This window comes from Pinus tabuliformis, chromosome X (assembly GCF_031772625.1).
Source record: "Pinus tabuliformis cultivar Carrire ecotype Pingquan chromosome X, CPIR1, whole genome shotgun sequence".
Taxonomy (NCBI): Eukaryota; Viridiplantae; Streptophyta; class Pinopsida; order Pinales; family Pinaceae; genus Pinus; species Pinus tabuliformis.
Window position 1 is genome coordinate 571,914,022 of NC_142308.1, and position 27,874 is coordinate 571,941,895.

The window sequence follows — 27,874 nt, forward strand, 5'->3', positions numbered from 1 at the left end:
TTCTGCCATGACTTTTGCATTTCATGAATATTTTCTCAACTAAATTCTAGCATCAACCTCTGTCATTTCTCTAGCACCATTTTTGGCTCCCTTTGCTTTGTAACACCCTATTCTGCCTATAGTATTCTGAATCCTATGCAGACTAGCTAGCCTAGCAGCTTTGACGCTTCCACTGGCTTGAACACATACAAAACGTTGCTCCTGTCACTGCTCTCTGTACATCAATTACTTGCTGCTATTCACTATTATTCACCTGCATACAAAATGTTGCTCCTGTCGCTGCTCTCTATACATCAATTACTTACTGCATAAGTGCATATGCCTTTAACTATGCATTGAATATTTTCAAAAAAAAAATCGGTGAAAGTGCTATCCATTGTTTAGTTATTTCTTCCTGATTTCGGATTTCAGCTCCAGAGATTTTAGATGTATTGCTCCACAAACAATAGAGGAGGCAAAGTGGAAACTGGGCATGTCGTGACAAAGGGTTTCACATTGCTACAACGGTTTCACATTGCTCTTATTTCAATGATGACCTCAGACTCCCTCGAAATCTGAAAGACTATCAAACGCAGCGGGGAGACTCTATGTGGATTGAGACTTCGGAGGCCCCGAAGGGCACGGTGATCCGGGTGGCCACGGAGGGCACGGATAAGGCAATCCTGGCTACGACAATCGATGGATGTGTATTCTGCAACGTCATGTAATAATAATATCAGCAAAGGATTGCAACATGCGTATCTTTCCATTTTTTCTGAGGAGAGGAGGATATATATACGGGCACTCGCCATTGGCTGCCACCATTGTCCAGTTAATACACAATTTTGTATTACGTTGAACCTTGTATACCTCTGTCTCCTCAAGTTCAGTTTCAGATTCTTTTGGAATCTCAAATATTTGTGCGCTCTGTCTCATTCTTAGAGGTTGAAAGCTCTATCAGAGATGTTATTGCATTTCCAAAGACAACTACAACACAATGTTCTCTGACAAAAACACCATCAAGAGTTGATCCAAAGCAGCTTCGAGAACTTTCCTATTCCATTGAGAAGTTTACTGACTAGTGAAGCAGGTTAAGCTGGTTGCATAGTTTACAGTTTTTGTTCTTAACGGTACAGATGGGTATTTTTGGCATATCATTGTGCTGGGCTTGGTAGCAACAATCCACACATCCACGCATAATGTTTGCTAGTGAGATTTATCTTACAATGGCAGTGCATATTTTGTTGGTTAGTTTTAGCTTCTACTCTGATTAATTGAAGAAAGGAAGCTCAAATCAGATCCTGATGTACCATTACAAGCAATTTTGGAAGGTATCAATGTCATGAATATGTTAACAATTGGAACAAATTATGCCGTTCTAAACTCATATTTCTAGAACAAATGAGGTATATAAAATTCTCTCTGCTATTGTGAAAATGTGCTTGAAATAGCTGTTCTTGGACAAAAGATCAATAATTTTGTTTCATGGAGAAAAGATGATTATTTCCTGTAAGGCTGATAGAGACACCATAAGAGGCACTTATCAGTGATGGCCTCCTGAATGTGCTAAGTTTTTGTACTTAGGATGTGTGTTTTTTGAGTGCTGCCATTCACTACAGTCTTGCTTATTTTATATGAAGAAATTGATGATATTGTAAGCACTTGTAACAAAGTTTCACCCCCAGGGTTGAGCACTTCATCATCTACCATTTCAAAATTATCAAATGTAAGGTGCTTCTTATGTGCTTTTAGCTTTGTAGTTTATGAGATTATGTACAGGTTTGTAAGCCACCTTTTATGTGAAAAATTGGGCTAGACTGGGAAAGGACTGGTGCAACCAATATCTTGTGTAGTGAAATTCTTATTTATGGACATCATGTTTAGTTTAGCAGAAGAATTATAGCATGTGGGGTTTTCGATATTTGAACTAATTTGGAGAGTGGAGACTATTGAGAGCTTCTTTGTCTTAGCATTGTATTAGAGTTTGGAGTGCATTGAGATCCTCATTGTTTTACTATTTTTTGAGGTTAAAAATGACTCCAATTGGTGAAGTATTAGAGTTTTTGAAAACTCTTATACAATCTACTATTGATGACACATTCCAAATCAGCAAAGGCTCTCTCTCAGAAATTCAGACATGTCTACAATATGCACAAGAACAGATTGAATTTTTGTAGCTTGAATCTCAACTACAGCATGAAGAATTACAGCAGTGGAGTCATCATTCTGAACCTATTTCTATTCAGAACATTGAGACAACAACCCATTAGCAGCAAGTCAATAATGTTATAGTTCATTCAAATTTAGTACCCAATGAAGCAACAAAGTTACATGCAGATGCAGAAGTTCAGTCTGCACTTCCCAAGCCCACCATCAGACCTTGGGAAGAGCTTGTCCATAACAAGCATAGAACTGGTCTTGGATATGAGAAGGACTTGTCCTTTCATATTCTAGACTACTCAAAGCCCATTCAGTTTCAGAGTGCTGGATTCCTTCATGACAGTTCACCTCCAGCTGTTCCAGATTCTGCCCCTCTTCCACAACAACAACAACAACAGATTGTGAAATGCCAACACTGCGACCAAGTTAGCCATCTGAAATATCACTGTTTTGATATTCATCCATGTAATCGCTGTTATAAAACTAGTCATTCTTCAAACAGATGCTTCAGAAACAAATCTCCTGCAATAACAAAGATTCATCTTGGATGGATCGCTTCTTGGCAATGGGCATCAACAACCAAGAAGATATTTCAGTCACATGTCAAAACTTTTTCAAGAGTATTGAACAATCTTGCAGTTGAGTTTTCTCCATCATCTCACCTTGTATCTAATAGGGGGGAAATGATGGTCATCTACAAGCTTCAAAGCCACATCAAGCGAGCCTGAGCCACAACCTGTCACACCAGTTTTAGAGTTGTAGCCAAAGACAAAGATGCCTATGAGCATGCCTTCAGTTGGTAATTTGGGACACTTCCTCTAGCAGAAGACTTTAGCTTCTTGCCAGTTTTGGAAGAGTTCTAGGAATAGAATTGGGGAAACTTCCTCTAGCAGAAGACTTCATCTTCTTGCCAGTTTTGGAAGAGTTCCAGGAATTGCATTAAGCATTCTAGAGTTGTTGGTCATTCTTAAACCATCACAGGTTGAGACTTCCCTTTTTAGGTTGAAGTTCTCCCTTTTATGCGAGGTGAGACCTCCCTTTCATGGTTGAAGGTTTCCCTCTTCAAAACATAAGAAGCACTTCCTCTAGTAGAAGACTTGAGCTTCATGCCAGACTTGGAAGAGTTCTGGGAACTGCATTAAGTGTTCCAGTGTTGGTGGTAATCCTTAAACCATCGCCCTTTATACCAACATTTCGGAGAGCACATTCAACCTAGTGCTGCCATGCATTTTGGCATGTTTTGTATTACAGATCTCTTCTTGGACTCATACATAACCCTTCGGATTAAGGGGGGAATGTTGGACACCTAATCCTCTAAGGGTTGGTGTGGAAGCTGAACAGCCAAAAGGAGTCCAAGAGACCACTTGGAATATGAATCCAAGGGTCACAACATGTACTATAAATTTATATCATTTGTTAATAACAAACGTACTCTCATGTTTTATCTTTCATACTCTTTCTGCCAAGTGTGTGTTTAACACAAGAGGTTACATACATTAGCCCTCTATCTATGTCAAAATTTATCACATTAATTGAACATCTACATAAGAATGCATGGATTTTGAACCACATCCTTCAAAGTCATATCTGGGAGCCAAACTAGACATAAATAGTACATCATATATGCCAAAAATCCCAAAAAATATAAAATATAAAATATGTGTGTGTGTGTTCCTATTTTTACCCAATACATGTTTTATTTCTCTCATTGTCTAGTATTTTATTTATTTATTTATTTTTACATGAGAGGATGGTGTTCTTATTGTGACATCCACGAGACCTTAGGTGTGTTTTTCTTGAACCTATCATATAGGGGTAGGTCTTTCTCTACCATCTTTGTTGCATTATTAACCATATTTTCCATCTTCATTTCACCTTAGTTCTAATCTTCAAAATTTGCAATAAATCTTATGCATGTCAATCTTGTCTAGTATTTCTTTCATGATTGCAATCACTTTTCCCTTGGCCTTATTGCTAGCCTTCGCTTGGTGTTTTTATCCTTCCTGGAGGGACAATTGTGATGAGTGGTTTTCTTTTACCAACATTTTTGCATCACTTTGCTTAGGGTGGTTTAATCAACTCAGAAAAAGTTTCTACCCTCTATGCCACTCATTCCTCTAGGACAAGCTTCCTTTGTGTCCTTCTCATGGTTGCCAAATACTAAAGAGCACGAGCATCCTTTTACCTATTTTTCAAGATCCTTAAAACCTCATGAAAAATATATCATGCATTGAGCATACTACTACCTATTTTTCAAGCTTTTCAAACCATGAAGAAGACACCTTATTAAGTATCCTTTTATCTATTTTTTGTGCACATTAAAACTGAACAAAAAATACATTATCGAGCTTACTTATCTTCTCTTTCATGCTCACTAAACCATGAAGGAAATACCAACCAATAAAAGGAGAAGGGAGGGAAATCAATTTTTTCCATTATATCATTCAAAACATGGTGATAGACGCATCACCCTTGAAAATAGCACTTGTTTGCATCAATTCCTTACAGTTGGGTTTAAGCTTGCCCAAGAACTATATCATACAAATGAGTCTTTTTATTCCCTTGGCTAGTTACTCTTCTAGCCTCTATAGAGCATGATTCAATTCCTCCTACATTTTTGCATGGTTTCATGTGGTACTCATTAGTCAATGCTACTAGGACACTTTTGTGTCATGTTGTTACATGTTCAAGGGAAGTCCAAATTCGACCATCTGTAGTCTTTGTTGACTTTTTGTGTTCACCATCCCTGTGTCAGTTGTACTTAATTCATTCATCAATTTACATCATCTCTTGGTACATTTCATGTTGATTGATGGGGGAATACATTAAGACCCTCCTTCGACAAATCTTCTCATGTAGACTTCAACTCCTTATCCAGGAGCTTGCTCTAGGAAGTAGCAGTACCTTGGAGCTTGCAAACCTTATTGGCAACCTTCCTCACAATCGATTGTGATTTTACCTCATTGGATCGTTATTATTTCAATCCATAAGTGTTCAATGTAAACGCATTCATTCACACTATGTGCATTGTGCTAAGTACCTTGAGGTCCATTTTCATCATTAGTGGGTCCCCTTTCATCTATTAATGGTATACCTCAATGACTAGTAATAACATGGTTTCTACCATGCTTGACATCAACTCCTTTATTCACATGTTGTAGACTCATACCATTGGGTTGAGTTGAATACTTTGGGTTAGGGACGTATCACTCTTATATGACACCCTTTCCTAAGTTGTGTTGGAGTAATGGACTATCTTATGTACTTTGAGGGCTACTTTGGGGAACTTTTTTCTATATGTTTCCATAGTCTTACTGATATATACTATGACATAGATCCACATTGTACTTTTTCGTGGCTATGTTCTCTAGGTCTCTTGCATGAATCCATTACGTATATCTCATGCCCATGTACCCACATTTCATGTCATGTACTCACAACATATGGTTGGCAGCCATGTTCAATTCCTCTTTATGCCAAGCATGGCTATGCCTGCCTCAAGCATGATACATGCATGATCCTATTATGATTAAGACTTGGTTATCAATGTGGATTTGATCTAGTTCCTTGGTGTTGAATCCTTCCTTGCATTTTGATACTTTTTTGGTAATGCATTTCAGCCATCAGTTTCTCTTCTGACCTTATGCATTATGGGGTATATGTTATAGCCCTTTTTTCCACCTTATGTTAGCTAGAGGAACATGCTAGTATCATCCTTCTAAAGTTGTTGGTATGAATGCATTCTTCTTTCCCCTTATCTCTACCCTTTTACTAGCCCATCACTCCCACAAGCTTTCCATCCTATCATTCATCACTCCATTGCAATTGAACAACCTGGCACTTGAATACACAACATGTATTCAACCCAGAAGAAATGGAGGTAAAACTTCAAGAACAAATAATTCTTAAGAAGATCAACTCAACCCATCTTATCCTGAGTTGGATAAGGGTTAGTTATTGGAGAATCTTCCTAACTTCTCATCGCCTTAATTGTCTAGATGTGTCCTCTTGATTCTAGGAAAAACCTATATAGTGAGACCCCTTTAAGGGGAGAGGGGAGTGACAAAGAGAGAATAATAGAGAAATGTCAATGAAATTCAACCATAACATTCTTCCCTTGCATGTGAGATGAGCCCAATCTACCTATAAGTCAAGGGAAAATGAGTGCCAATGATTAGAGGAGAGTCTATTGGTGAAATAAGGTATAATGTATCTTTGCAATACTCTTGTTTATTAATGGAATAGTGAATTCCCTTCTATATTTTATGTTCTCATGTGTTTGAATGTGATCTAGTTATTGATATAGATTATGGTGCATGCTAGCTTACCTTCCGTGGATGTAAATATCATCTTGTTTGGGTGGTGTGTGTGGAAGATTGGATTAGAGAGCTTGGAGTGGGATCTTCATATTGGAGCGAGGTTTCCAATAGCTCAATAGGGTATGCAAAGTACATCGACCTACGTGGATGCACAGGTACATTCATCTCATCTTCCTCTAGATGAATGGTTTGTTATTTCATTCGACATAGGGAATTTACTTGTATCCATCACACACTATTTGGATGATCTTAAGGTGAGATCAGTGGAGCAACAACTCCTTAGCCTATGAAATATTTTCAAGCTAATAATGTTACCTCATACCAAATGTGCACTTATGAATATGTCAATTTCCTACATATGTATTATTGTATCAACATGTTTTTATATAACGGTGAAGTTAATTATTTTAAAAATAAACAAGTTATATGCATTATTACTATCCACTTAATTTATATTAACAATCTCCATTGATGAAGGTAGCTGGAAGTATAACTTCAATCCTATCCATTAATTAATTATTATAGGTTAGCTCACGTGAACACGAAGATGGGTAAGGGGTGAAATTTAACAGTCTAGCATAAGGAAATTATGGACAATCCTTCTAGGAGCGATTCTTAGAGGAACTTTCAGGTGCACTAAGCACAATGATGAATGAAACCTTCAACTCAAATTTTCCTATACATAAAATATGTGATTGTTGTTATTAAAGTCAAGACAATAGTCCTGCACTTGGATACTTGTCAAAACCTAAATATAGTTGAACATATTGGATGATCAGGAAATTTTCTATATTTATCTAGTTTATCATCCCACATTTTATGCATTGGTTGTCACCCTTAGCTAGTTAATTTGATTGTTTAATATTATTACCAAATCCTATATACAGTTACATGTTAATGAGTTTGATGGATCACTTGGCTGTAATTCAAAACATGTTAGTTATTATAGCTCAAAAAGCCACCCCCTAGGGTCTAAGAGAAGGAAAAAACTTTTTCCAAGTCAAAGGGTTAAAACGCGCTAGTGGAACACTCCAAGAAAGTGTTTTTGAGCCTTCAATGCTTTTATGTTGTGTTAGGAGAGTAGAAATTGTTGAACAGAGAAAAGTCATTGGCTCTCCGTGTGTGTCGTGTCATGGTTTAAAAACCTCCCGATGATCGTTAAATTTGGCAACACGTCCAACTACAAACACCTATGGGTTTTGGTTTAATGGAAATTATGATTCCCAACAAGTGGTATCGAAGCCTAGGTCACAGGGTTGATATACATCTATATCGTGCTAGGGGGAGATTTTTGCACAAAGAAAAGTCAACAACTCTGTGTGTGTGTGTTGTTACATGGTTTAATAGCCTCTCGATGATCCTTAAATCTAGTGATGCATCCATTTACCAAAACTTTCGGGTTTTGGTGTAATGACAATCGTGATTCCCAACAAAAGTAGGCATAATAATACCCTCTGTCAATGTACTCAGAAGCAATAGAGCTAATCAACACCCTTTTTCCACTGGAATGGATAAACAAAGTGAATATTCTAGATGGATAGGCTTGATTTTGTCATGTTTGATCAATTCAAGATTGGTTTGGTCATGGTTAATCACAACTTAAGATACGATCAAGAATGTGTATAGGTTCAATGTGGCAAATCATAAAAGAAATCTATATAAGCAAATCTTTCCACAAGTCATAGAGGAAAAAAAGAGTGCACACTGAAATGCTATCGGAATTTATCTAAGATAAACTTGTGCAACAAGGTCACGATACCAATGAGCACAAAGGTTAGGAGATTGACCAATGTAGGAGCTACAAGGACTCTTCCATGTACTCCATTCTATTGTTAGTGCAAGAGTAATGAAAATATTTCCCCATATATCTTTCATGTATTTCTTTTGTAAATTGCATGTTTGATTTAATTTTCATGCACTAATATTGTATTAAGGGAGATAGGATTATTTTTTTCTATTTGTGTGCAGGATCCAAGAAGGAAGCATGAGCAGGGACTTTTGGCAAGTCTTCCTTTCAAGATGACTGCACCAACAGATACCAATTCTAGCGATAGAAAAGGTAACTCTTTCTATCTTTTCCTTGTGATTTCTTATGTATGATTTGGGATTGTTTTATTTATTTGCCTCACTTTCTTCACATAGACACACACCTTTTGGGAAGACTCTTGGAAAAGTTTGTTGGGCCTAAAGTATCCTACTACTATAGGTGATATTTTCTCTTAAAAAGAATTGGTGAATCCACTAGGGATACCATAGTAAGAGAATTTTTGTAGCCTTCATTTATGACTTTTAAGGGGATTTCTAGTACTTTTGTCATTTGAAATATTCCTTAGATCATTCATAAACTTAGATCCAAAACCCAGATGATAAAAATATCTAAGTGTGAGTTTTATCCTCTGTTTCTTACCCATGGTTATAACCACGGCATTGAAAGGCTTTCTGGTTCACCAGTTACTCTAAAACAAAGCATTGATAACCTTCTATTGTTGAGTTTCTTCACAAATAGAGTGTTGAAGGTCTCTTTTTAAGGATTTTGGGTGGTTTTGACTTAGGAATTCTCTCAGCCTTTTGCGTCTTTGTAAGCTCTTTATAGAGTCTTAATTTTGACTATAGATTTGAGTGTGATTATTGTCTATTCTTCCAAATTTGCATGCAATCTTGTAAGTTTGGTCATTGTATTAGGGTCTCTTGGGTTTGGTTTCTATCAGTGACATGGGTGGCTAGATACCTCTCTAACATCATTGTCTTGATAGCCCATATTAGTTTTTATGCTTGTGAGTTAGTTGTTTGTTGAATTTGTTCACATATTAGTGGATATTTTCTTGTAGAGATAGGGTTGAAGATTTTGAGTATTTTTTTACTTGTTTCCTTTTGATTCTTTTGTTGTAAATTTACAACTAGTTTTTTTCTAATTTGGTTGATGGACTAGAGTGCTCAATGAGAGAGAGTGAGGACTGAGTGCATGGTTTCATATAAAAGAAAAAAATATCCTCTTCCTTGCTATAGTTATAATTCATCGAAATCAAAAAAATTATTTGCATTCACTTGCATGGTTTCTTTGACTTAGACAAGTCACAACACCATTCATTGTTTCATCCATTACCCTTTAACTTAATCAAAAACTCTAAAAATAACGCATTAATTAAAATTAACTCAAATTTTTTCTCTTTCCATGGTAGAAAACCAACATTAGATAGGCTAGGGTCTTGGAATAGGGAGAAAGGTTAACTTCTCCAAGATTGGAAAACACACCTAACATCTTGAGATAGGGAGGGTAAACACACAATTAGTGGCATGCATCTGGGAAGCCTTTCTCACACAAGGGTCAAGCAATATGCTACATTGGGACTGAAGGTGTGATATACCTTGCTTCATTCAATTTTGGTGACAATTATATTCGAGAGTTGCATGTACTCAAGGGTTTCTCTAGGGAGGCTTTAGACTCGAAACCATGCCCTTGCATGTAGTTCTAGCTGAAAATTGTACCCCTAGGACGTGTTAATTTTAATGGTATCCTTAGTAACATGTCTTAGGATACTATCATAGGTGATAGTGAGGGTGTCATCCCTATTGTACCCGGGGCATAGTTTAGTCAGAACTCACTCGATTCTCCTAGGGGTGATCCATGGCTAATAAGCGCACTTGGTTATAGGTGCAAGAGTTGCTAAGAAAGAGGTTCTTATAACTATCCCAACCATTTCCTCTCCATTGACTTGGGCATTCATTAACTAGGCTCTAATAGTGGGAGGATCCTGTTCAAATCAAGTTTGCTTGTTTGTTACTTTAGGAATTTTCTAGTGAGTGTTGTTTGATCATGTCTAGTGGCCTTAGGATTTTTTTTTCATGCTTATGTCACCTTTAGTTTACATTGTGGTGGAATTTTGTTTGTGTCATTCACATAGGATAGCGACTCTTGACTAAGGTCTTCCACCTCATCACCATCCCTCTACACCCACCTCATTAGGTGGGGGTGTTGACTTGTTTGGGTCTTTGCATAATACTCTACTTGATTTCTTCATGGACAACCCCACTACTTCCATACAAAACCTCTTGTGTCTACACCCATAGTGACCAATAGTATGTCACATGTCACGTCTACATTTATCCCATTGATCATGGGTCCCATCCATAATATGTCTTTGATAACTCATTCTCCTCATTCTGGCAAAATCTTCACAGACTCTAACATTTTAGTACATCTAATATAAGTGCCTCCACATTAGTGACCTTATCATCTTTGTTCACATTGAGTGGAGGTTCTAGCTTAGTTTTGTCTAGCGTTCCTATGTCCAATGTCGAAGGGCCAAAATTCTCATTTACATTTCTTTTCTTGGGCCCCACAATGGGTACCTATATCTCTATAGGAAGTGTGACTATACCTGATAATGAATTTCCTTATGTTTCTAATCCTTTTAATTCATCCATTTCATCCTCTAGCTTAGATGGGGTTACGTTTTTTTTTATTGGGTCTTCGAATCCTTTTAGAAGTAAAAAAATTACGGGATCAACATTTCAAGAAAACACATTTTACCTATGGAATTCATTTAGGGGGAAATACTTTCTACATGTATACTCCATGGCGTTATAATCCTTTCAACAACTCTTTCGGACCACCCTATGTCCTAGGAGGTCAACAACCTCTTGGGAATCCTTTTTCCACTCGGGGCATTTACCATAGGGCATTAACTAACAACATGTTTACATGGATACTAAAGCTAACCCCTCTATCCAAACCACTTCCAGGAGTCAACCTAACACTGAAAACCAAGCTATGGGTAGAGCACATCCAAGCATCGTTCAATTCACCTTTATTATTTGTAACACTAGCTTTGCTTGATTTGTCTAAGTTGATGAATGATCCCATCAAGCATAATTTGGCATGGCCACCTATCCCACATAAATTGCTAGTAGACATTCCCAAATTCAATGGTAAGCCTGGAGAAGACCCTATAGCTCACATCACTACTTATATTTGTGTTGTTCCTCTAACTCATTTATGGATGATAGTATCAAGTTACATATTTTTCAACAGATTCTTACTGACAGTGCTGCCAAATGATACATTAACTTATAATGCACAACTTATGGTATTTTTCCACCTTTTGCGTAGGATTTCATTAATTATTATTAGTTGTCTATTAGGTATGAGGCTGGTACCGACATTCTCACTAGCTTCCATTAGGATAACTCTACCCAAATTTTAGATCATATTCATGAGTGGAGAAGGAGACAAAGTCTTATAAAAAAATAAGCTTCCTGGTGAGTTTATATGTGAGAGGTTCATTGAGTCCTTGTTGCCTAAAATTGTTGAAGATGTGGAAAAGGTAGGAGCCCAAACCAAGGAGCAAGCGATATTGTGTGCCCAACATATTGACTTGACCTACTCTCAAGCGGGAACATTATATGATATTATTCTTAATGCTCCTCAATCATCAACATATCCCTCAAATCAATAACCTGGATCCCATGTAGATTGAGTCATGGGATCTTTATCCTCTGGAAACATAGGTCAACTAGCCTTTCAGATGGGCCAAATGAATATATCTTCTAGTGCCCCAACTAGAAAGTCTTCTACTCAAACTCCTAATATCTTTGTTCCCACCTATGAGGGCAATTTTGTTTAGTCCACCAAGAATCCTCAAAATCCATGAGGTAAGAAGAAAAAGGACAAGTCTAAAACTTCCAATGAGGAACACAGGGAATCATAATCCCAAGAGAACAATGGGAATGGTGCCAAAGATAATATGAAGAAACTTTTTTCCCTTCAATATTTGTGGGGAAGACCATATCACTCACAAGTGCCCCTAGATGGATGAGATTCATCAATACTTCTTCCAGAAACTTGTTACTCAGCAACCAACTATCTTGACAAATCCTTTTCCAGCCCAACAACAACATGGTTGTAAAGCCTCCACCACTTCAACAAGGGGCCAACCGTGGAAACACTTCTAATGCCTCATATTCTATGAAAGATTCTTCATGGTTAAGTTAAGAATCCATATTGCTACCAGAGAAAAATATTATAGAATCTTGAGAGTTGAACTTCTACTTAGGAGCCCATGACACAACCTCCACATGATGACCAACTTCATGTTGATAATCCATCGTTGAAAATTGTGTTTCACCCACCTAAGGGTGCACTTTGAAAGACTATGCATAATCCTAATTTGAGGGATACTCACAACTATAGTATTATCGAGGATTTGGCCCAAGCTACGACTGTTATGTCCGCACTAGAAATATTAAAAACTTGCTTGATGCAACACAAGTAACTTTTATCTACTATAGGTAGAGTGGATCCCTTAGATTTGAATATCATGACCTTTGATCCTTGTTTATGGAAACCCCATCTTCCACATCATCTAACATTCCAGATAATGGTTCAAGTTTTTGAATAATGTGTTCATAGGATAATTTTGGATGAAGGGGCATCAAAATGCATTATGTTGTCGAAGTGTTGGAAGGATCTTGGTTCCCTAACTTTGTCTTCACCTAGATCAACATTGAAGGATTTTTATAGAAATACCTTGCAACCCCATAGGGTTTTTTCTTCTTTACTTATTGAACTAGGGGGGAAATATCTTTGTTGAGGTCAAGGCCATTGATGAACTACTTGATTATAACCTCCTCCTTGGGTGAAGTTGGTTTTATTCTACGATCATAGTCATGTCTTATGTATTTCAAGTCATGATGTTCCCCCATTAGGGAAAGATAGTCACCATTGACCAGTTAGAATTTTTCAAGCCTAATCTTTGATTTCAAGATAGTTAGTTTGTCCCCTTTGTGGGTGATTCCACTACTCTTGCTCAAAGAATAGGAGTGGAGATGTTCAAATACCCCTCATTAATGGGCACATTCCATCTCCCTCCACCTGAATTGTCACAGTCGACTAACACTATCAACATGATCATGTATATCTCCTATGACTCCAATGGATCCTTTGATCCTTGGATTGATTTTTCTCTCGGGGATGTTGGCCTATTTGGTGAAATGGTATCTTCTAAACTTGAGTCGATTTCTTCCCATGATGTCAAACTTGATTCTTATTCCATTGCATATGAAGATGTATCCACTAATCGTTAGATCGATTCTTATATTGAGGGCCTTGGTATGTTTAGCGAAATGGAACCTGCTAGTTATGAGTTGAGTTCTTCCCCCAATGTTGAACTTGATTCTCGCTTCCTTTTCCATGATTATGATGGGCCCACTAACCCCTAGATCATCCATTCGATTTATTCCCATGATGTTGGACTTGATACTTTCACCTCTCCCTCTCAGCTATCACTCATTCTTGTCCTTGTGCCTTCCTTGATATTATGATGCCATTTGACGATGACAACTTAGAAGACAACATGATATTTGTTATATACTAGTAGAATCCATCTCATACTTTACTATTTTCTCCCTAGTAAGAACTATTGAATGGTGAATTTCACACCCTTTCTTCTCCATGAAATGTCTATTGGGTGCAATATTATGATATCTCCCATGATTTTCTCTTTGACCGGATTCTTGCGAACATTCCCCCTAATATTCCCATCAACATTCCTCAGGAACATGGGGTTGTGGATAACTTCATACTTGAAGCAAATTTCCTTCACAATGAGTTCACTCTTTACACCATTCCTTCTCCCATTGTTTGCAACATTCTCCCCCTTTCTTACAAAATGATGCTTGGTTTTGATCCTCCACTTCCTACACATTTGTTTCATAGGATTCTACACCATGCATCTCCCACCTGAGTTCCTAATATCATTCTCACCATAAAAAAATGGTGCTCGTCACATCTATGTTAAATAGAGACCCTATTCTCGTTTGAGTGTATTTATCTTGATGGGCACATCATCACAAAGCCCCCTGATGGGATCAGGCTTTTGGTCCATAATAATTTCATTTTTCTTGGCGTAGTGCCCTGTACATATGTATGTAGTATGATTTCTTTTCACTTTTTCTACGTGTGAGTCATGTTTCGGTTCGTTGCTTATCATGTTTGGTACTTGGTTTGCATATGTACATATCCTCTTTAATCTACGTAAGATATACCAATGGCACCAACCATTAGAACATTTCTTCCGCCGCTTGGGTGATCTTTTTTCCCACTGACAAAATTTTGAGTTCAAGGGGCATATTTCTTGTCCCTGCCACTAACAACATTATAGAATACAATGCCATCATTGAAATATTAATCGAGGCTATAGCTCTAGGTGTCAGTCAGTTGGTGGTTTATCTGGACTCTTAGCTCATGGTATCACATCTGAATCACGTCTGTAATGTTCAACATCCTATCTTATTTCGTCGTTACTTAAGGGTACGCTTGCTTGAACATTCATTTGATTACATTATTTATCAACATGTCCCTAGGAATTCTAATGCATTGGCTAACCATGTAATGGAATAACATCTGTCACATTTATAATAAATATAATTGAACATGCATGTATATAAAATCATGGGATACATTGCATAACATTCACATATCCATAAGTAAAATAGTAAAACTTATATATATATCTATATATATATATATATATATATATATATATATATATATATATATATATCTATATATATATATATATATATATATATATATATATATATATATATATATATATATATATATATATATATATATATATATATATATATTTCCTTGTGGTTCACGGATACCCGTGGTCACTGGGTAGCCGCTACGTCCACGGATCAACACTAGGGTGGACCCCACCCGAAGGGGGTCACACCCCTCGGCCTATTTACTGACCTGACCCCAAGAGCTTTCGGGAATTGACCCTGTGACCTCCCGATTGGCGAGGCACTTATTTGACCGATTGAGCTAACTCTTGGGGCTTATATATATATATAAACTAGTTTTCATGCATCATCATAACATAAAAAAATGGTACAATTTCAATATCAGGCTCACAGAACCAGGGTCATAAGCCCGTCACTTGTACACTAATGTCCACACATAAAATTTCCTCAAAGGAAGCATACATAGTAGCATCATATCAGCTACTCATAATCTGAGTCACGATGAACTAGGTAGCACATGACCATCCTAGCTACTCGACGAAGAAGCCAACCCATCCTTTTGGACGCACCCATGATGAGGCACTGCATATGCCTTGGTACCTCCTTGATATGGGTGAGCGTACTCCCAACATAAGCCCCTCGAGGTTTTGTAGCACCTACCTTAACTCATTGCAATCTAACTCATCATCCTCATTTGTGTCCTCCAGAGCTGCTAGTGGCTCCATTGCTCTGCCTACTCCTCGTCAATCATAAGGGGACTCACCTTGGGTCTCTATAGTGTGACTTATGTGACTTGAAACATGTAATGATAAATGCAGTAAACCACCAAAAAATTAAAAATATTCACGTACCTTGGTCTCCCACTGCTTTCCAAGGGGAAAAATCAAGTCAGGGTCTTGGGGGAAGTCTACTCCTGCATATGCATTGTCATTGATCCATATACGTTGCATATATAACCATATGAAGTAGTAATTTTCATATTCCAGAATGCTTGATCCTCCCCCTAAAATCGATAGTAAATCAATCCATCTATCCATCCGAGGGGTCAAACTCTCTCACATAATTGGTACAACTTATGGTCACAATATCAACACTCTCTCAAAGAAGAATGATACCACGATGCTAATATATCTGAAAATGTTGTATTTTCTCGTACTGCATTTGGTCTGCTACTCCTTCATGTTTACTGATAGGCCCTCACACCAGTTGAATATTGTAGGGGTCAGGAACCATATTGCTATGTCCACCTAAATTTTGGAAGCCAAATGGGGGCTCATTATGCCCACCATGCAGCTAAAAGTAAAAGGGATGTTGCATAGTGGGAGGTTGGTTACTTATTTTATTGAGATATTCCCACCTACTTTTCAAGAAGTTGGAGAGCAATAAGATACCATACTTTCCTCCACCAATCTCTCCCCTACAAGCCTTCCATCGAATACTCTCAACAAGCCCCCCCCCACCTTGATAGACTCATGAGGAAGTATATACCTCCACCTTAATTGTTAGTATCTATCCCTATATCTCAAAGCACCACTCCACGAGACCCCACCATTGGATGATCCTCTCCAAAAGTCCAAGTTGTCCTCTCTTATATTGGGTCTTGAAGAATTCCAAGAGACCGCAGTTTCACAATGCTCTAATTGTCCTTAGATTTTCTAATGCAACATCATCATCGGCATCATGTTTTCTCTCTCTCCACTCGATCATCATGTAATTACTAAAAACCCATCAAATATCTCATTAGTATCATCATGTAATTACTAAAAACCCATCAAATATCTCATTAGTATCTACTCTGAAAAACTAAGCCTTCAACACCATTTTCCAATGCAAATTGTGAACTAGAGGGCTAATATTGCTCCATCTCTAGTACTTGTGGAGTGTTACTAGCCCTTTGTTTTGAGAATTACTCTCAAACAAAGCATTGAAGCACAAATGTGGTAAAGAGGGGGTCCCCACAACTAAAAATCAGGATGAAAAACTTGCATGAAAATGACATCAAATGAAAGTGGAAGGCATGAGGACTAACCTGGTGGTGACAAAATCTGATTTCATGGCCTATAGATCCTCGGACCTAAACAATAAGAATTGGTAGTAAGAGTGTTTTGCCAAATTTTGTCTCCAAATGGGGTGTAAATGAGCCTAATGGTAAAAAAATTTCCTTTTTATATTGGAAAGGTGGGTCCATGATGTATCCTTTTGCTTTGATCGTGTCTCTTTTGTCAAATGTTTCATTTTTTGGGATATTTTTCATGTGTTTTCCTCATTATAACACATCACTAATGATTCTGTGAGGGTATTTGGCTAAGAATTTGCATAGGTTTACAAAGATGTTCTCATTGTTCACTACGCTAAGGTATATTGTTGAAAATGGAAAATAGGATCAGGAGTAACTGGTTTTGTCACTGCATTATTAGCCTTTTCCATCTATGTTTCCCTTTTCCTTATGGCTAACCTCGCCAAATTGTGGCATTAACCACTCCTTTTTGCATGTCACAAATTGTGTGGTAGAGGCTACCCTCCATGGGCACCCTAGAATAACACCTTATTTCCATTTTGGTTCTCATACTACATTTATTTGTAGGTTTAGGGACCCTCTTTAGTACTCACCATGACATCATTGTTGAGCCTCATGCCTCTCTTTGTTTATCATTGTTGGCTATCACCCTGTTGGAGTTCCCCACACTCTTTTTACATGTTTCTTTATGGTCGCTTATGCTTATGGTCCTCAATGTCTTGCTAGATACTGTCATTACATTGTTTGTGTTCATTCCGCTTGCTAAACTTGTACCCATGCTTGACCTCTTATCGTTACATCAACCTGGCCTCCATCTTACAACCCATCATCACCTTTCAGCAAGACTGTTGCGATGAGTGGATTTATATTTCCATACACTTTACCACTGCTTCCTTCTTTTCTTAGGTTGGTTATGTCAACCTCAAAACAAGATGTATACCACTCATATTTGTAGAACGAGCTTCCTTTTGGTTTTCTTTTCATGCTCGTTAAATAATAAAAATCCGAATTTCTTTTGTTATATTTTCATGCTCATAAAACCTATATGAAAATGCTAAGTTTCCATCTTTTCCTACTTGTTAGTTAAATTGAAAGTCGACGAGTGATCTATTTTCCCTTCTCAAGATTGTAAATCCGTGAGAAGGACACACGTGTACTTTTATCTCTTTTTCAACCTCACTATAAAACTTACAAAAAGGAACCTATTGAGCTCACTTGTTGTCTCTTTCATGCTCACTACACTATGAATGAGATACACTATATAAAGGGGGGGTGGCATTCTCTTTTCATCTTTCACATTTCTATCATGGTAGTTGTATGTCATCGTTAAACATGACACTTGTTTGAGTCATACTCTTACATTGGGTGTTTTCTTGTCTTTAGAACCATACCGTCAGCTTGAGTCAAGTCACTCTGCTATTTAGTAAGTATCTCACCCAATTGGTTACCCTTCCAATCTATGGGATTTGGTGATGCCTCCTATGTCACTTTTGTGTGTGTTGGTATTCTTCAGTCTATGATGCTAAGTTCACGTTTGTGTCATGATGTTATGTGTTCAAGGGAAGTCTTAAAGTCTTAGTTAGAGTTGGCCATATACAAGTATCATTCTACCTTTTGTGTCGTCCATCCCTGTGTTAGTTGTGCATCAATTCTTTAGTTGTTATCATCAAAGGCATTATCTTGGTGTTAGTTTCATGTTGATGATGGGGGATAAATTAAGGCCCTCCTTCAACATATCTATTCCCATCAACTTCAACACCTTATCTAGGATGTAGATATAAAAACAATATAGTACCTTGGATCTTGCAAACATTAGTGGCAGGTTTCCTTGCGGTTTTCATTGGATTTTCATCACTGGCCCATGTCGATCAATTTTGTAGAGCTCTTGACAAAAATTCATTCATTCGTACTTTGTAGACTATGCTAGGTACCTTGGGAACCATTTTTATTATTGGTGATCTCTCTCGTGCCTGTTAAAAGGATACCTTAATGCTTAGTAATTAGATGGTCTCCTTGCATGCTTAATATCAACTCATTCATTCACATGTAGTAGAGTCGTACCATCGAGAAGAGTCAAAGACATTGGGGCATGGGGATACCTCACTCATGATCATTACCTCCCCCAAGTTGCGATTAGAGAACATATTATGTACTTTGAGGGCCATCATTTGGGGAACTTACATTAGTGTCTAGCCCTATTGATAGCTATTGTGCCAAGTATCTACATTGTATCATGACTCGTCTTTAATGACATGAGTCCACAGTATGTTGTGTGGGTGTCTATGCTCTATTCTCTCAGTACCAAGTATGGGTATGTCTAGCTCAAGGATGTACTTCTTTATGTATCTGAATATAGATTTTAGCCTCTGCAGGTATTTTGTTTGCGGTCTCTCTCTCTAGCTCACTCATTGATCGACTTATTGTAATGTATTTTGGCCATCAAATTCTCTTTTGACCTCACACACTAGGGCGCATCTGTTATAGCTCAAAAATCCACCCCCTAGGATCTAAGAGAAGGGAACAACCTTTTCCAAGCCAAATGGTCAAAATGTACTAGTGGAACACTCCAATAAAATGGTTTTTGAGCCTTCAATGATTTTATGTTGTGTTAGGAGAGAAACAATGGTCCTAACAACACTCTCTACTAGTATATTCAAGAGAAACATAGCCTATCAATGTCCTTTTCCCACTGCAATGGAGAAGCATAGTGAATCTTCTAGACGGATAGACTTGATTTGGTCATGTTTGATCAAGTAATCATTGATTTGGTCATGTTTAATATCAACCTAAGATATGGTCAAGAATGTGTCTAGGTTCAATGCGGTCAATCATAAGATAAATTTATATAAGAACATCTCTCCACTAGTCAAGGAGGAGAAAAAGAGGTCATGCCAAAACGTTGTTGGAATTTCTTTGAGATAAACTTGTGAAAGTAGGTCACGATACCATTGAGTACAAAGGTTAGGATATTGACCAAGGCAGGAGTTGCAAGGACCCTTCCATGTATTCCAGCCTATTATTGGTGCAAGAGTAATTAGAATTCCCCGCATATATCTTTAATGTATTTTTGTTGTATATTTTATGTTTGATTTAATGTTCATGCACTAATATTGTATTGTAGGGAGATAGGAATTTGTTTTTTTCTTTGTTGTAGGATCCAATAAGGAAGCAAGAGCCAAGACTTCTAACATTTCTTTGTTTCGCACTAGTTACACCAACAGAGACATTCTCGTGATATAAAAGGTAACTCTTTTTGTCTTTTCCTTGTGATTTCTTGTGTACAATTAGGGAGTGTTTTATTTATTCACACACACACAACGTCTGGGTAGACTCTGGGAAAATTCTACTACGTCTAAAGTAGCCTACTACTATAGGTGAAATTTTCTCTTAATCATTAGTATCATTCTAGAGCAACACCTTTGATAGTTCCTTGAATTTGACATTGTGCCTTGTATATCTTTCTCACACAATCATCTCTAAAACCAAATCCTAATTTGATATAAGTTCACACTATTGAAACTGTGATTGTATAAGGCATTAGCCAATAAATCTCCTCTTTTAAACATTCAAGTAGGGTGTTCAAAAAATATAATATCATTATGAATATTCCATAGATTTTTAGAAGGAATAGTTCATACTTATGATTTAATGAAATTATTAATAATCAAAGTAGACTCACTCTAGAAGTCTAAGTATGATTAAAGATGAGGACAATAATAGAAGTTGGGGACGGAGATCACATAAAAACAATTAAGATATTTGTGGAGAAATTGTTGAAATAGTTATGGAGATGATTGAAATGATTGGCCAAATTGGAAATTTGTTATGGGCATTGCAATTCTATAATATGAAGCCTCATGTAATGTATTGAAGTGTGTGTGAGAAAAAATTATTATTATTATATTTAATACAATGTAATATTTGATGGATATTATTCTTTATATATACCAGTTTTTGTGTGTAAATATTGTCTTTTTGCTCATAATACCAACATTTTGTATCACAGCAGAGGCATTCAAATTTTGACTTAAACTTATTTCACTAGTGAGGTGATAGGTGATATGGATATTCTCTATGTAATTTCCACTCCTGCTCAATAATGTGACTATAAGGAAGCTTGTTGATAAGGAAATTGTCCGTCATTGAGATATTTATATGTTAGCCAAGTGCATGGAGCCGTACGATAGCACCTAAATTTTCGTAAAGGAAATTTAAGTAATCTGTTTTAGAGTGAAATATGTTTGGCTATGTGTGTGACTTTCTAGAGAACAAACATGGATCTTATATGGAAAAGTTGAGACCAGCCGTGAGGTTGTGATGTGGCATGGCGAGGTTGTGATATGTAATTTTTTATTATTTTTAAGTTATAATAGTCATTAAGTGTGAGTGGAATAGGTAAGAAATGATTAAAAATTATTTTTTTTTATTGTTTTTAAGGTATAATAGTCATGAAGTGTGAGTGGAATAGTATTGAAATGGTATTGATGTAATAAAAGGTTTGGAAAATATAAATCACATTACAATGGGTAGGTCATTAGGTAAATTAAAGGTATTTTTTGAAGAATTTTTTTAAAAAGTAGTTTAATGAGAGATTTTGTTCAGTAATATTTATTATAATATTTGAAAAGTTTGATAAGTTGAGTTTGGATTAAAGCGAAGGTTCAAGTCAAAATTAAAGGTGTATGATTAGTGTTATTTGACATGTTTTTTATTGTTGTATTTGAAATATGGGTGTATCATCAGTTGTACCTAATATCTTGCATTTATTTTTTGGCAGACGTGCATGAATTATTAGCAATTTCAAAATGGGAAGAGGAAGAAGATGGCAGATTGCTAATCATGAAATCAAGTTGCTACAACAAGATCTTGATGAAACGTTGCGTAAAATAGATAGACTATAGAACCAAAATAATTCCATGATTGGGAAAGTTACAAAACTAAGATTAAGAGATTATGAACTCTATCATGAATTTGCTAGTTTAACTACACAAAACATCAACATTTTAGAGTTAATATTGACATAACTAAATCAATGGGTAAATACTATTTTGAAAATTCAAGATCAAAAAGACAAATTAATAAAATCATTGTAGCAAGAATAGTGGCAAAAGAAAATGTATTTTTAGGACTTGAAAGTGAAGTGAAACAATTAAATAAAGAGAGAGAAAAGTGTGATGAAATTTGTGATACTAGTGACCTCATTTAGAATACTAATAGTTATATTGGCACTTGTATTTTGATTGTTGATAATGTGCATATGTCTCTTTCTTCTTTTGAGGCTCTGAATAATGATCATGACAAAGTTGAAGATGATAAACTAGGTCACTTTGTGAAGCACACAAAAGGAATTGGTGTGAAATTTTTAAATAAAATTGGTTATGATGGAAAAGGTTTAGGAAAAAGAGGACAAGGTATTGAAAAGCCTATACAAATATGTGTATAAGGACAAAGAATGAAGGCCTAGGTTATGAAGGAAAAACAAGCAATGTGACTAAAAAAATTGTGAAAAGAGAAACATTGAAAATAGGTGAGCCATCTACAAATAATAGTACAACAAATCAAATGAAGAACTAGGAACAAAATTGTAATCATTGTGGAAACTACATCCCTGTCACTATTTGCAATATTACAAATCATGATGATCACAAACATTAGAATAGATATCAAATCCTCCTATAAAAGTACAACGTGGTTGGAAAAATGTGTCCACGGGGTCTTGGATAGACAGTGATTGGGTGCATTGTTAAAGAACTCCTAGATGTTAAGTCACTAGTTCAATTCACCGCCTTATTCAGTTGTTATTCTTGGACATGACCATGATGTAGCCTCACCAATGTCAAACTTACAAAAAAAATGCAGTTGGATAAATGTGAATGAATGCCAAACATTCAATTTTATATTGAAAAGGTTTTATAGTATCAAATTTTCAATTGTACAACAATATCTCCCATATAAATTTCATGAGCCAGTTGGTCCCCAAAAGGTTTGTTATCATTAAGGAAAGAGTTGTCAATTTAATGAATCATTTCTTGTAATAGTTCGTGGTAAACTAAAAACCACTTTGTATTTCCATATATAGGTTTTGTGATTAGTTGAAACCACTAGATGTAATTATTGGTTTGTGGTAAGTCGAACCACTTTAAGGTTAAGGATGAGTCAAGAAAACCATGAGTATAATGTAATGGTTGAAGATTAATCCACATAAAACCCATGGGAAGGTCAAGGTAAGAAATCCTTTATATGAAGATGATGCAATCGACATGATTAACTCAAGATCCATAATTATCAAAAAATGACGCAACATATGAAGACAATGACAACTAAATATACAAATGAAGATGAAAAGGATTGAACATGATGTAGAGTTCAAGAGAATAAAGATGAAAACAACTCAAGACATCTATATTGAATCATAAGTATTCATTAAGGGGTAGTATGAAGGAATAATTCATAATTATGATTTAATGAAATTATTAATAATCAATGTAGACTCGCTCTATACGTCTACATATGAATAAAGATGAGGACAATGACAGAAGTTATGGATGGAGATCATATAAAATCAGCTTAGGTATTTGTGGAGATATTCATGGATATTGTGAAGATAGATATGGATATGGTTAAAATAATTAGCCAAATTGGAAATTTGTGATGGGAACCTTAATTTTATAAATGAGGCCTTATGTAACATTTTTGGAGTGTGTGTGAGAGAGAGTTGTATTAATATTGTATTTACTACATTGTAATATTTTATCGATATTATTGTTTATATGCTTAGGTTTTTGTGTGTAAATATTTTGTCATGATGCTCATAATACCAATACTTTCTACAGAGGATAATACCATATCCTTTCCTAACACCATGGTCATAATTGACCATCAATATGAGTACATGGTTATGCTAGTGAGCTAGGACTATCACTTTTGAGGCTTCCTGTAAGGAACCTTGTTGATCCATCGACGGAATGGAATAAAGGTCAATCTAGTTTTATCATTATATAGCCTTGGAACACTCTAACATGATGGGTCAACCCCACTCAATTTTTTGAACCCTTTTAATCATTAGAATTATCTTGGATTTTCAAAAATAGATTCCTCACAAATCATGTTAAACTTGTGAACCTTAATTTTATTTACACATCCATGTGGAGAGAAGTTTCCCATGGAGCCCTTAGAGTCAACTAGTGGGACCTTCATCCAATACTTACCTTACAAAACTATGCTAAAAAGGATAGACTTTCCTAGTGAGGGTTAACATGAATTGAAGTGAAAACTACTTTGCCTTTTGATACGAGGTGTGGTGTCAAGTCATAAGCACATTTATAATTGTACCATGGGTACATCCCTGTTTTAGACTTGGTGATGACTCTTGTTAACACTAATGGAAATTACTCATAGTGATACTAGATTTGTTACATTAAATCTATCACATATTTCATCCCAAGGTTTTGATCTACAATTTAACAGCTACAATAGTGGAAGTGGTAGAGTAATGGTATATCTATAAACCTGACTTCCTCAATTAGTTTAGTGGATATCAAATCTTGATTAACATATTGAATTTATAAGGGTATTTGTCCATTAAAGCTCTAATAAATGAAACTTGAAGTCACGATTAATGTGTGGATCATCATCATCATACACACACACACACACACACACACACACACACATATATACATATATATGTTGAAGCACAGAAAGTATCAGTGAGTTCTTTTAAGAGATAAAATAACAATCCTTATGTTATGATTCATCACTGCATTTATACATTGGACTATGGCTATCATGTATGTTGTACACCTATACCTTATTTATTAGATTTTAAGGACTGTACACTAGACTTTCCTAGTGAGGGTTAACCTGAATTTAAGTGCATACTCTGCCTTTTGATACGAGATGTGGTGTCATGTCGTAAGCACATTTTGTAATTCTACCATAGGTACATCCTTTCTTTTAGACTTGGTGATGACTCTTGTTAACACCAGTGGAAATTACTCATAGTGATACTAGAGTTGTTACATTAAATCTATCACATATTTCATCCCAAGGTTTTGATCTACAATTTAATAGCTACAATAGTGGAAGTGGTATAGTAATGGTATATCTATAAACTTGACTTCCTCAATTAGTTTTCAGTGGATATCAGATCTTGATTAACATATTGAATTTATAAGGGTATCTATCCATTAAAGCTCTAATAAATGAAACTTGAAGTCATGATTATGTGTGGATCATCATAAATTAATAAATATATCTATATATATATATATATAGCTATATATATATATATATATAGATATATATATATATATATATATATATATATATATATATATATATATATAGATAGATATATATATATATATATATGTGTGTGTGTGTGTGTGTGTGTGTGTGTGTGTGTGTATGTTGAAGCATGGCAAGTATCGGTGAGTTATTTTAAGGACCATACACCATAGCACTATCTCCTCAATTTTTCGGTCACCATGGACCCCAAGGTTACCCTGTTGGAATATTAAAGTTTTGTTAATGAATTGTAAACCATGCATGTGTTAGTTATCATGGGGTACCACATCTCTCTAGTTTATTAACAATCACAACATTAAATGTGTTGAATTGTAGAGAGGGTTAACTGCATTTTTTATTGCAATAATGTGAACTATAGGTTAACCTCCCTACATCTCTAGTGTTTGAACAATGTCAATTTATTACATATTTCCCACAATGGTAATTCTTACATTAAGGAAGATGCTCACTAGAGTCTAGGTACCCAACCTTATGACCATATTTGTGTAGCATGGTATGTGCTATAGTAAATAGTGGTACCTTATAAATTATTCCACTTATGGGAATGTGAAAATACCTTATTTAACCTACAAATTGAAATCATTATAAAAGTTTCTCATGACGTCGACTATGAACACCACCATGAATATCCTAATATGAAAATTTATACAATCCTTGACAAATAGAAAAATTGGGGTCTTGGGTAGAATTATAGGGATATTCAACACCTATTTTTCATTAAAAAATTATTGTTATATATACACACAATAAATCCTATAGTATTGACATATACCAAAGGTTCAGGATTCTTTTCCAACCAAGAAGGCATGCAGGAGGTTATGCTAGTCAAGTTAAAATAACATAGGGGATAAAGGACCAAGGTAAGGGTGATTCAACATTGACAATAGTAGATTAATCCTTTATTACATAGTGAATACATTATGATAAGTGCGAGTCAAATTGGTAGAAGGAATATTTAGAGTATCTTCATTTAAAGTTCGAATCAAACTTTATTTTGAACATTTAGTTAAGATGACATGAGACCCAAAATTAGTCTCATATTTTATAAGACCGCTTGAGTAAGTGAATAGAAATAGTTGAAAATAAAATTTTGAATGGAATTTGAATAAAACTCATGTCAGTGCATCTAAAAGTGCGAGAGAGAGATTACATTAAGATGCACCAACATGAGTTATATTCAAATTCCATTCAAAATTTTATTTTTAACTATGCCTATTCACTTACTCGAGTAGTCTTGTAAAAGACGAGACTAATTATATGTGTGTGTGTGTGTGTGTGTGTGTTGTGTTGTGTTTGTGTATACAAACACAACCAAGAGATCTTTTAAATCAATTTTTTTGAGTTATCTTTAACTCAACAAAAAATTATGATAATGTAAGAGATGTTATCTTCAATCAATTTAAAATGAGTTTTAACATATCTCAACCTCATCTCATTGTTAGTCCAACAAAAAGAAATGGCCAAATGTGTAATAAAGTGATACTTAGGATCTAATATAACATATAGGTCCACCAAGGTATGAATCATAATAATTCATACATGATAAAATTTTATATGTAATACTTATATGTATGACACAAGTTAAGTAAAGATCTAACGATAAGATTGCTTTTTGGGTCTACTAGAATGACTGCATATTATGTTCTATATATTACTAATAGAAAGAGTGTATATTGAATAATGAACTAGTGAGTAAGGGAATAAAATAGCTACAAGAAAGTTTTGAAGTTGTATTAGTGATATAGGTTGATATTCCATGTCAGAATAGATAATTGCATGATAAAAGTGAATAATAACTTATGGAGTAAATTGGTGAGTAAACAATTACGAGAATTGAACCTGAATGTGTCTTTACATTAACACCATGTAAATAGATACTTAAATACATGATGTAGTTGCATGCAAATATGTTTATGAAACACACACACACACACACATAGGGAGAGAGTCACAAAATGATGGGAATTATCCATCATTTTACATTGTGACATGTGACATAGATCCACATTGTACTTCTTGGTGGCTATGTTCCAGGGAAAATTTTAAGGATGGAAAATTATAATGAATTTTAAAAACATTGACGAATCTCACTAGTCCCTAATATGAAAACTATAAAAATTTTATTAATGTATTTGTAAAATTATTCAAATTTATAATAATTTTATATATACTCTCTATATAATGTTGGCGATTTTTAAGGTAAAATAATTTTATAATATAAAATTTGGGCAAATCATTTTTATAAAAAATGGAAATTGGCAAATCTTTCTTTTGGAAAAATCATGGAAAATTAGCCCACCTACAAATATTAGCCCCTAAAATTTTCCATGCTATGTTCTCTTTATCTCTTGCATGTATCCAGTAAGTATGTCTCATGCCTATGTACTCTTATTACATGTCATGGATCTGTAGTGTATGGTTGGTAGTCATTTCAATTTCTCTTTATTTTGAGCATAGGTATGCCTGCCTCGGGGATGATATTATAATTGAGATTTGGTTATCAATGTGGCTCCTATATGATTCCTTGGCGTCGAATCATCCCTTGCATTTTGATACA